This window comes from Kogia breviceps, chromosome 6, assembly GCF_026419965.1.
Source record: "Kogia breviceps isolate mKogBre1 chromosome 6, mKogBre1 haplotype 1, whole genome shotgun sequence".
NCBI lineage: Eukaryota > Metazoa > Chordata > Mammalia > Artiodactyla > Physeteridae > Kogia > Kogia breviceps.
In genome coordinates this window covers 40,177,113-40,189,586 of record NC_081315.1, presented here as the reverse complement: position 1 = coordinate 40,189,586, position 12,474 = coordinate 40,177,113, and the positions used below count along the sequence as shown (strand labels likewise).

At 36.5% G+C, this 12,474-nt stretch overlaps 1 protein-coding gene and 1 non-coding gene across 13 annotated transcripts in view; both read left to right on the top strand.

Annotated features, from left to right (window-relative positions):
- The window catches only part of ADGRL3 (adhesion G protein-coupled receptor L3), an 861,986-nt gene that overhangs the window by 710,481 nt on the left and 139,031 nt on the right, over positions 1-12,474 (top strand). The gene's annotated exons all lie outside the window — the stretch shown is intronic.
- LOC131759081 (U6 spliceosomal RNA) lies at positions 5,659-5,762 on the top strand. The gene has a single exon (XR_009336410.1). It is a non-coding gene; the product is annotated as a U6 spliceosomal RNA (small nuclear RNA).

Below are 12,474 nucleotides of genomic sequence, written 5' to 3'. Positions count from 1 at the left end.
TTTTCCTCTGATATCCATTATTGCCGCTTCAGTTACCACCTTTATGTAGGTAATTCTCAAAAAACCTTAATCAACCACTTTAAACACTTAGAAATTTTGTCATTCCATTCTCCCTACTGCTGAATAATGTTTAAAGATGCAAATCTGATTAAGACTTGATCCCACTCAAAGACTGTCCATTACTTTCTTTTTCACTAAAGAAAAAATTTCATTTTGGACTACACTGTTTGAGAATTTGGCTCCTCTTTTCCCATACCTGATTTCCCATACCCTTAGCTGGCCCCTTCCATATTCTTAGATTCTACACTCCAAAACCACCTAAGTACTTGCAGTTCATGTCTCTGTGCCTATTTAGTCACAGTTATGTTCTGCTTGGATTACTTCTATATTTGTTCTCCTTTCTCCATCCTTTCTTCTCAGTAACATTGACTTATCTGCCAACACCTACTTTATAAGCCATGACTCTAAAGAAGCATTCTTTCTCCCACCTAGTCTGGATAAATGCCCTCTTATACATCCTCGTTTTTCCTCTTATTACAGCAATTATCAAGCTATATATATTTTTAAATTTAATTTAATGTATTTTTTTATACAGCAGGTTCTTCTTAGTCATCCATTCTGTACACATCAGTGTATACGTGTCAATCACAATCTCCCAATTCATCACAACACCACCCCCACTCCCTGCTGCTTTCCCCCTCTTGGTGTCCATACATTTCTTCTCTACATCTGTGTCTCAATTTCTGCCCTGCAAACCGGTTCATCTGTACCATTTTTCTAGGTTCCACATATATGTGTTATTATACGATATCTGTTTTTCTCTTTCTGACTTACTTCACTCTGTATGGCAGTCTCTAGATCCATCCACGTCTCTAAAAATGACCCAATTTCGTTCCTTTTTATGGCTGAGTAATAATCCATTGTATATATGTACCATATCTTCTTTATCCAGTTGTCTGTCGATGGGCATTTAGGTTGCTTCCATGACCTGGCTATTATAATTAGTGCTGCAGTGAACACTGGGGTGCATGTGTCTTTTTGAATTATGGTTTACTCTGGGTATATGCCCAGTAGTGGGATTGCTGGGTCATATGGTAATTCTATTTTTAGTTTTTTAAGGAACCTCCATACTGTTCTCCATAGTGGCTGTATGAATTTACATTCCCACCAACACTGCAAGAGGGTTCCCTTTTCACCATACCCTCTCCAGCATTTGTTGCTTGTAAATTTTCTGATGATGCCCATTCTAACTGTTGTGAGGTTATACCTCATTGTAGTTTTGAGCTGCATTTCTCTAATAATTAGTGATGTTGAGAAGCTTTTCATGTGCTTCTTGGCCATCTGTATGTCTTCTTTGGAGAAATGTCTACTTAGGTATTCTGCCCGTTTTTGGATTGGGTTTTGTTTTTTTTTATATTGAGCCACATGAGCCATTTATATATTTTGGAGATTAATCCTTTGTCCATTGATTCGTTTGCAAATATATTCTCCCATTTTGAGGGTTATCTTTTTGTCTTGTTTATGGTTTCCTTTGATAGGGATTGCATTGAATCTATAGATTGCTTTGGGTAGTATAGTTATTTTCACAATATTGATTCTTCCAATTCAAGAACATGGTATATCTCTCTATCTGTTGTTATCATCTTTTTTTTTTTTTTTTTTCGTGGTACACCGGCCTCTCACTGCTGTGCCCTCTCCTGTTGTGGAGAACAGGCTCCAGACGCACAGGCTCAGTGGCCATGGCTCAGAGGCCCAGCTGCTCTGTGGAATGTGGGATCTTCCCGAACTGGGGCACGAACCCATGTGCCCTGCATCGGCAGGCGGATTCTCAACCACTGCACCACTAGGGAAACCCTGGTATCCTCTTCAATTTCTTTCATCAGTGTCTTATAGTTTTCTGCATACAGGTCTTTTGTCTCCCTAGGTAGGTTTATTCCTAGGTATTTTATTCTTTTTGTTGCAATGGTAAATGGAAGTGTTTCCTTAATTTCTTTTTCAGATTTTTCATCATTAGTGTATAGGAATGTAAGAGATTTCTGTGCATTATTTTTGTATCCTGCAACTTTACCAAATTCATTGATTAGCTCTAGTAGTTTTCTGGTGGCATCTTTAGGATTCTCTATGTATAGTATCGTGTCATCTGCAAACAGTGTATACAGTTTGACAGTTTTACTTCTTCTTTTCCAATATGTATTCCTTTTATTTCTTTTTCTTCTCTGATTGCCATGGCTAGGACTTCCAAAACTATGTTGAATAATAGTGGTGAGAGTGGACATCCTTGTCTTGTTCCTGATCTTAGAGGAAATGCTTTCAGTTTTTCACCATTGAGAATGATGTTGGCTGGGGGTTTGTCATATATGACCATTATTATGTTGAGGTAGGTTCCCTATGCCCACTTTCTGGAGAGTTTTTAATCATCAATGGGTGTTGAGTTTTGTCAAAAGCTTTTTCTGCATCTATTGAGATGATCGTATGGTTTTTATTCTTCAGTTTGTTAATATGGTCTATCGCATTGTTTGATTTGCATATACTGAAGAATCCTTGCATACCTGGGATAAATCCTACTTGATCATGGTGTATGATCCTTTTAATGTGTTGTTGGATTCTGTTTGCTGATATTTTGTAGAGGATTTTTGCATCTATATTCATGAGTGATATTGGTTTGTAATTTTCTTTTTTTGTAGTATCTGTGTCTGGTTTTGGTATCAGCGTGATGGTGGCCTCATAAAATGAGTTTGGGAGTGTTCCTTCCTCTGCAATTTTTTGGAAGAGTCTGAGAAGGATGGGTGTTAGCTCTTCTCTAAATGTTATCAAGCTATATTTTAATGTCTGTTCACTTTTGTATCTTGGAGCTCCTTGGGAAGGAACAGTGCCGCTTTTATTTCTATATCCCCAATACCATTTAAATTCTACTTAGCACACAAAAAGTGACTTCTAAATATTTACCTTTTAATTGAGGCTTCTGGCTAATGTTTCCTATTGCTTGCTGGTTTTTCCACTGCAGTAGAAATTCTCAAAACACTTGTCTACACTCACTATCACCAATCCCTCTCCTCATATTCTCTCTTGATTTCACCTCATCAGGCTTTTGCCCTCACTACCTTATTGCAACTGCACTTGCTGAGGTCATTAAGGAGTTCATGCTGCTAAACTCAGTAGTCAGTTGTCAGTTCATCATACTTAACCAATCAGAAACATCCAATACAGTTGATCACTCCCCACTCCCTTTTCCTTGATACATTCTCATCAGGACAGCTCATTCTCTTGGTTTTCCTCCTCTTGATGCTTCTTTCCAGTCTCCTTTGCTGGTTCCTTTTCTCCCAGACCCTTGGGTTGGAGTGTCTCCTAGCTCAGTCTATTCTTGTTCTCTCTGTCCCCACACTCCCTGGGTGAGCTCATTGATTTAAATACCATCTATGTGCCTAAGACTCACAAATGTTATCTGCAGCATAGACCACTTTCCTGAACTCCAAAATTCATTTCAAGCTAACTTCTCAACATCTTCACTTTTTTTTTCTGACACCTCCATTTATAACTGAATTCCCAATCTTCACCTGAAAACTATGTTTTTGTGCAGTATTCGCCTACTCAATTGACATGGATCAGTCCCACCCCTCCTGTTTTCTGTAAAAAGCTCCAGACATGGGCCTCCTTAAGGTTTTGAAACATGCAGAGCATGTTTCCATTTGTGGATTTTTATTCTGTTTGTTCCCCCTGATTGGAATATCTCCTCCAAATATCTGCATGGGTAACTCTCTCAGCAACTTTGTCTTTTTTCAATTGTTACACTTTCAAGGAGGACCACTGGACCATCCTAGGTAAAATCACAAGCTACCCTGTCCCCAACCCTACCCCTAACTCTAGATCCCCCTATCATGTATATTTTACTTTTACTAGATAGTTAGATGAGAGAGAGAGAGAGAGAGAGAGAGAGAGAGAGAGAAATCTATCTGATTTTAAGTTTACTTTCCTTGCCAGAACATTTAGTTCTAGGAATTTTTCCCATTTTCTGCTTTGTTTAAGAATACATCTTAAACAAAATCTCAAGAGTCTAGAACAGTACTGGGATATATTAAATGATCAAGAAATACTTATTGAATGGATAAATGTCCTACTTCAGAGTAAAGATACTTAAAATTGAACTGATTATCACTCAAAAGCAGCTTCTCCATAGCTTTACTCTTTATTTTACAACCATTTTACTAGTTACCCAGGAAAAAAATCTAGAGTTATTATTTCAAGAAGGACTTTTTTCATACTTTTATGATTGAGTTCATTTTGAAATTGATGGAAACAATCTTCCCTTGACTTCTGTGATACCACATTCTTCTGGCAACTTACTCTTTCTTCATCTCAAGTTGTCGACTATTCTTTCTACATTTTCTTCTTTATCATTAGTGTTTCTAGGTCATCAGTTCTTCTCCTTCTACTCAGTTTACCTGGGTAATGTGAGACATCTCAGTGGCTCCAATGAGCTTCCTGAATTTATGATGCCTAAACCTGTATGCCAAGAGCAGATATCTTAGTCAACTGCAGACTGAAGAGGTTAAGAATATGCCACCCCAAAACCTGTCACTTTGGCACATTGATTATTTTGAACTGAAGGCAATTAAGAAACAGCAGATGAAGAAGGGCTTTCTGATCACCCCCTTTCTATCTAAAAGCAGATCGTAAAATTTCCATGTGCCAGGAAGAGAAGAGCATTCTTATCACCAGAGAGTGGGAGTCAATGCCAAAATGGATCTGAGCAAAAAAAATGTACAAAAATGAAAATAACCTTATTTTCCACTGGTTTTCCCCCATGTATTTTCTAGTCGCCTTCCCACAATCTACTGCCCCTAGTAGCTTAATCCTTTTTCCTTTATGTTTACACTTCATCACAAATTTATCATTCTCTGGTTAAAGAAGCAGGTAGGGCTTCCCTGGTGGCGCAGTGGTTGAGAGTCCGCCTGCCGATGCAGGGGACACAGGTTCGTTCCCCGGTCCAGGAAGATCTCACATGCCGCGGAGCGGCTGGGCCCGTGAGGCATGGCCGCTGAGCCTGTGTGTCCGGAGCCTGTGCTCCACAACGGGAGAGGCCACAACAGTCAGAGGCCCGCGTACCACAAAAAAAAAAAAAAAAAAAAACAGGTAAACTCTCAGTCGTAACTACTTCTTCAGGTCTTTATTTCTCCTATGAAGTATCCCTTGTATTAATAAAATTTGTGTGCTTTTCTCTTGTTACTCTATGTCAGTTTAATTCTCAGGTCTTGTCACCGAAACTAAGAGGGTAGTGGAAGGTTACTTTTCTCCCCTACAAGTCTTCTCTAGACCTTTTAAATTAATTCATTTCAAGTACTTTGCATTCAAAATAGCCAAACCTAAATTCATCATGTTTTTCACACTCTCCCCCAACATGTACTTACATCCTCTACCTTTTAACGATCAAAACTGTGCTCCTTTTCCTTCATTCCCATTTTAAGTGAGTGCCACCTCATTGCCTACCCCCCAAATTCACTTCATTTCCCTTTCCAACTGTTAATTAATCAACAAATTGTTTTAAATATTTTTGAAATCTCTATTTTTCTCCATTGCCAGAGCCAGAATGCATGGATTTGAACCCTGGTTCTTCCCTATGTTGACTAATTAGCCTTTAGCAAGTTAACTTCTCTGAGTCTTGTGCTCGCTTTGACAGCACATATACTAAAATTGGAACAATACAGAGAAGATTAGCATGGCCCCTGCATAAGGATGACAGAAAGAAAAAAAACAACAACTTCTCTGAGTCTCAATTTTCTCAGTGCAAGATGAGAATAACTACTTCTACCTGTTGGGTTATTCTCAAAATTAAAGGAGCTGATGCATATAAAGCATTTAGATGACAGTCTGGAACACACTCAGTAAATATTAACCTTTTTTTTTTTTTTTTTTTTTTTGGCGGTATGCTGGCCTCACTGTTGTGGCCTCTCCCGTTGTGGAGCACGGGCCTAGCCGCTCCGTAGCATGTGGGATCTTCCCAGACTGGGGCACAAACCCGTGTCCCCTGCATCGGCAGGCAGACTCTCAACCACTGCGCCACCAGGGAAGCTCTAACCATTGTATTTTATATCACTCGCCTACCTTAAATTTTTCAGTGACTTCTTGGTGCCTTTTGGAAGAATTGCAAATATCTTAACAAGGTTTGCAAGCCTCTTTGAAAACTAGCCTTCACTTACTAATCTTGTCATTGAACCCTTTGCACTCTACTCTACTGTAAGGAATTTTTTTTCAGTTCCTCTGAGATGCCTGTTCTCTTTCACCTCTGTACGTATAAACACATGTTTACCCCTTGCCTGTTTGGTCAACATTGTATTTAAGCTTGAAATTCTACTTCATGGAGCCTAATACAAAGCTTGAACCCCGTGTTTCCACTATTATAATGCTTGTCATGTCATATTTTATTTAGTGGCCTCACTATATTGTTATCACTTTGAGGGAAGGGAGAATATCTGTCCCTCTTGCAGTATCCCAATTGAAGGTACTTAGTTAATATTTGTTGAATGAATGTTGAGTTAGCAAAAAGTTTGAGTCAAGTTTATAGTTCCGTTTAATTCCTATAACACAACATAGATTTGACGGTGTTCAATCATTTAACTGTAAATAAGATTTTAAAATTAATACAATTACAGTTTGCTAAAAATAATACATTTTTAAATAACAAGGGGTTTCTTGAAGAGGCAGAGTCATTTCTATGGAATTTTAGTTTCACCTTGTTCTACTACTAAAGGTTCTTATTACTATATTAAGGTCAGTTGTGTTATGCAATCTAATTTAAGACTTGAAAATGCCAACACTTCACTGTAATGTAAAAGGGAGTTCAGAGATTAGTGGTTTTTATATGCTTAGTAATATTAAATGACAGTGATCATAAAAAGAACCTTAGGTTTATTGATTAGATGTGTAAATATCTGTCACTCATCTTGACTTCTAATAAAAAACCTGCAAGTTTAAAACTGTTTTGAAGACTTCCAACATTTTACCTTTAAATTTTCGATTCGAATCAATGTCTAAACATAAACTGTAGTACAATGTGCCTTATTCAGGAATGATTGTAAACTTTTACTCTATTTTATTCTCAACTAGTAAACTTTATATCAAGAAGTCAAAAATGAAGAATGAAAGAAAAGTTTTTATTTTTTTAATTATAAATCAATGTAAACTCTCTCTATATATATGTGTATATATATATATATATATATATATATATATATACACATATATGTATAGTGAGAAAGCAAGAAATGGGAGTAGAGAAGACCTGAAGACTTATTTCTCTTTCTCTATATATCCTGAAATTTATACATGAAATATATTTAAACATAACCATGTGTATAATATAGTAAGAGAAAATAACAGTGTTCAGCATGATTACTGTATATATTGATAAAGAAATATTGCCTTCAGGAGAGCACATCAAAAAACAAAGATGTGGAAGTAAAGAGTAAAAACTTCATGTTACTAGGCATTTTTTCAAAAGGATGTCAACGATTTATTAATTTAAATTTATCTACTAGTAGGAAACATTTGCTCTTAATTTTCTAATGGGCTGCCTGATGATAATCTGCATATATATAAATCTTTGCTTTATTTTAACACAAGAGAATTTAAAAATATAATAAATGAACTGAAGAACTTAAGATCTAAACTTATAACTCCTTTGCTTAAAATCTTTAATGGCTGTACATTTTCTACACAATAAAGCCCAAACTTCTATCATACTGCTGATCTTCTAAAATCTGACTTCTACTTACCATTTCTCTCACTGTACTCATCTTTTAAACTATCTTTCCACTCACCATACATGCTTCTCACCCTAAACCCAATAAATTTCTTGCCTTGGTACCTTCTTTTTTTTTTTTTTTTTTTTTTTTTTTTATCATCAACTTGCTTGTTACGTTCCTTAGCTTCAAATTTCCTCATCATAGTTAAAGAAAGTTTATTCATCTTTTAGTGTCCCACTCAAAACCAAACACCTCTGGGATCTTTTCTTGATCCTCCTCAGGAAGAATTCATTATTTTTTGTCCCATGTGACATGCTTACCTTCCGCTTTGGAGTATGGGCAAATTGAGAACAGATTCCATGTTTTCCTAACTCACACAACAGTAACTTCCCTAGTTCTTTGCATATCATACATATTTAATAAAACCTCATTAAGTTGCATTGAAAGTGAGCTTTGGTACATTTTAAAACATTTTGGGGGGCTTCCCTGGTGGCGCAGTGGTTGAGAATCCGCCTGCCGATGCAGGGGACACAGGTTCGTGCCCCAGTCCGGGAAGATCCCACGTGCCACGGAGCGGCTGGGCCCGTGAGCCATGGCCACTGAGCCTGCGCGTCCGGAGCCTGTGCTCCGCAACGGGAGAGGCCACAACAGTGAGAGGCCCGCGTACCACAAAAAAAAAAAAAAAAAAAAAACATTTTGGGGAATTCCCTGGTGGTCCAGTAGTTAGGACTCTGAGCTTTCACTGCGAGGGTGGGGGTTCAGTCCCTGGTCAGGGAACTAAGATCCCACAGGCCACGTGGCTCAGCCAAAAAAACCCCAAAATAAATAAATAAAACATCGTGGAAAGCTTTTTATAGAATTCATTGCCATTATGCATAGTGATCTGCATTCACTACAATAACCTGTGCTTCTGCTTTTCTCCTTAATTCCCTGTAATTCACCCTGCCTTCCTTCCAAACCATGTTGATATCTGAGCACTCAGAAGACTTCTTGGAAGACACAACAAAAAGTTATAGAACTAAAAGAAGATGTTTTCAGTTTCCCTATTTTATTAATGATTTGATATTAAAAGTAGGTTATTTTTGTTTAATGGGCATTTATTGAATACCCAAAATGTCTCAAGACACTAAAATTTACCCTGGAAAAATACAAGTGAACATGATGTATCCTCTGAGGACATCATAATCTAGTGAGAATGCCAGACCCAAATATGGATAATTCTATTAGAGGTGAACAAGTACTAAAATGGAAGCCCGTTGTGACATTGAGTCTCTGAAATGATAATGATTCAGATAACATTGGTAGTTAATAGGTTTTTTCATTTGTGCTTAGATAATCTTTGCTCTTATAAAATCAGAGATTTGTTTTCTGCTGGTGTAAAAAGGTAGAAAACTCACCTGTGAATCTTCACTGGATGGCAATCATTCAGCAAAGAGTTATTGAACACTTATTATGTGCCAGGCAGAGTTTTTGGCACTTACAAATGACAAGGTCACCACCCTTATGAAGCATGCCTTTTCTTGAGTGAGAGATCTTGAGTGAGAGAGTCCTGTAGGTAAATAAATATCTGACATATCTTAGATAATGATACAAAGAAAACAAAACAGATCTTGGATTTAAGGGTGGGAGACTCTGCCTAGATATGCTGATAGTGGAAGGCCTCTTTGAGTACTTGATACCTGAGTTAAAACCTGAATGAGATCATGATCAAAAACCTTGTCTTCAGAAAAATACCATGGTAGTATATAGTTGTATATCTTTTCACAAGACATTCATTCTATTTGGATCTTTATTCTAGTGGTTTCAAGCAAAGGAAGAAGGGTAACTAAGTTTCCCAGGTGGTTCTGCTTACCTAGTTTAAGATTTACAGCTCACCTCGGTAAGAAGTGCCATTGATATGTCTTTCACCATGGATCCTTTTTTTTATCTTTAACATGTTTATTGGAGTATAATTGCTTTACAATGGTGTGTTAGTTTCTGCTGTATAACAGTGAATTAGCTATATGTATACATTTATCCCCATATCCCCTCCCTCTTGCATCTCCCTCCTACCCTCCCTATCCCACCCCTCTAAGTGGTCACAAAGCACTCAGCTGATCTCCCTGTGCTATGTGGCTGCTTCCCACTAGCTATTTTATATTTGGTAGTGTATATATATCAGTGCCACTCTCTCACTTCGTCCCAGCTTACCCTTCCTCCTCCCTGTGTCCTCAAGTCTACTCTCTCAAGTCCATTCTCTACATCTGCATCTTTATTCCTGTCCTGCCCCTAGGTTCTTCAGAAACTTTTTTTTTTTTTTTAGATTCCATATATATGTGTTAGCATATGGTGTTTGTTTTTCTCTTTATGACTTACTTCAACCATGGATCCTTTTATGTATTCTTGCCAAGGAATCCTAGACTATTTCACAAGCATATTCTCCTGGAAAAATGACAAAAGTTGTTATTGGAAGGATATATAGCTGTTTTTCTCCAAAATTTTTCACAGTAGTTATAACAAATAAGTACATCCTCCCTTTTGAAATATATAAAGTGTGATTATACAGTTTATAACATCTTTTAACAAGCATACTACAATTATATGCTCTGAGTAAAATTAGTCAAATAAATTTGCTTAATATCTGAATTTAATGATAAGAGATTCAATAATATTGTGTAATACAAATATATGTCCAGAAGGGTATGTTATGTACATGATTCTGGTATGAATCTAAGTGACTTTTCATACTTCCTAATTTATATTTGATTTTTATAAAGTCAAAAGTGACTTTAAGGGCTTCCCTGGCAGTCCAATGGTTAAGACTTCTCCTTCCAATGCAGGGGGAGCAGGTTCGATCCCTTGGCTAGGGAGCTAAGATCCCACATGCCTCCTGGCCAAAAAACCAAAACATAAAACAGAAGCAATATTGTAACAAATTCAATAAAGACTTTAAAAAAAAAGTGACTTTAGAGTCTAGTCCATAAACTGTATAACGAGAAGAGTAATATCTAATAGTAGAATGCCCCTAACCACCCTCGAATTGAAACACAATGAGTTTTATTTTCTTTTGTAGTTCACACGTTGTTGATTGGTTAGAAAACATCAATTTGTTCAAAGGCACACAAATTTAGTGGCAGAACCAGAATGTAAATTTCCAATGTCCATCTCCTATTCAGTTTGTAGTGTTTTAAAAAAGATAATGGAGTGAATTAACATTTAGTTTCTGGCAAAGATATTGTTGACTAAATTAACTTCTCAAAATTTAGATTATTTCAGTCCATACATGTCAAAACCATTAGGTGTTTTTTGTTTGTTTGTTTTTTCCTTCTGGATTAAGGCATTGTGGTGAGAATATAAAATTTTTTAAGATAAATTCAGAACCAATCTTATTTCCTTCCAACTTTAGAATGTAAATTTTAGGTCAGAAAAAAAAATTATAGCAGAAAATAGAAATTAATGAGAGCTGTTGGACATTAATGCCACAGCACCTCACTTTAATCAAATTCATTGTATATTTCCTGTACATCTTTGGTTCTAAGTGTAGTCAAGCTCATTTCTTTGTAACCAAATACAATGAAAATCAACCTGTTTTTTAAAGAAATGTTGTTGAGCTAATGAAAGCAATGCAAATAAGTAGTTTGACCAAAAAAGAAAAAAAAATATGGAAAACTTAATTACCAGATGTCATCATTTATGGGTAAATATATAAATGCAAAATATATAGGGGAAACAAAATATATTCTTTTACCATCCAGGAGTTGTGACTATTTAATTGGCCTTCATTAAACTGGTAACAGGGACACATCAACAACCTTTGGAAAGCTTACACAAATTGTATCAATTATAAAGCTATTAAAATGGACTTAATTGTACTGTCTCACTAGCAGAAAACAGGTCAGTTAGTTCAAGCCTCTGGAACACACATTATGAACCATTTAATACACATGTTCCTCCCATTCCTCAGTAGTAAAGTTGTGTAACAGGTCTGTTTATGAAGATTGCATTGTAGAAGATGTATTCCTTCCAGATCTCACTTCAGTGTGAATATTTTGCAATTATCGGGTATGACTTGTGCATTATTTAGTGAAGACCTCTTTTCTTCCCACACTGGACTTTGATATCATATGAAAGTAAAGATTGCACCTAAACACTTATAATGAGCCAGGCAACCTTATGAAATGATTATATTGTCATCTCCAATTTACAGGTGAATACACAGAAGTGAAGTAACTTGCCCAACAGCACACATCTAGTAAAGTGGCAGAGTCCAGTTACAAACTCAGCAGATGTAGTTCCAAATCCCACACTGATTTTAGCACTAGAGAATTATCTCTCTCAATTCTTGTGCTGACATTTCCTTTCAGTTATACTTAGGCAATCATAACAGGTGCTGTTTTAAGAATAAATAAATATTAGATTTATGTCTTAACCCACCCAGGTTTTAGGGCCATATTTTAAGTCTGTCGTTTCTGCAATGAACTTGGAAATCCTTTGGCCTTTAATAGAAAACTTCTCTAAAGACTATATTTTATTTGGGAAGATGCAGTTGTTGAAATGTACACAAAATGTATAACTATGAAAAAATATTGCACCTTATACATTTTCAGTTGCAAAACTAAGATAATGGGGTGTGTCTGATTTATTTGCTGTCAATTTAAAGACAATATTTTAGCTAAAGCAGTCTGTTGTAAACAGTTTTCTATTTAGAACATTCCCAGAGTTGACCATAGTGGCTTCTTTTTCCTTTTCTTTCTTT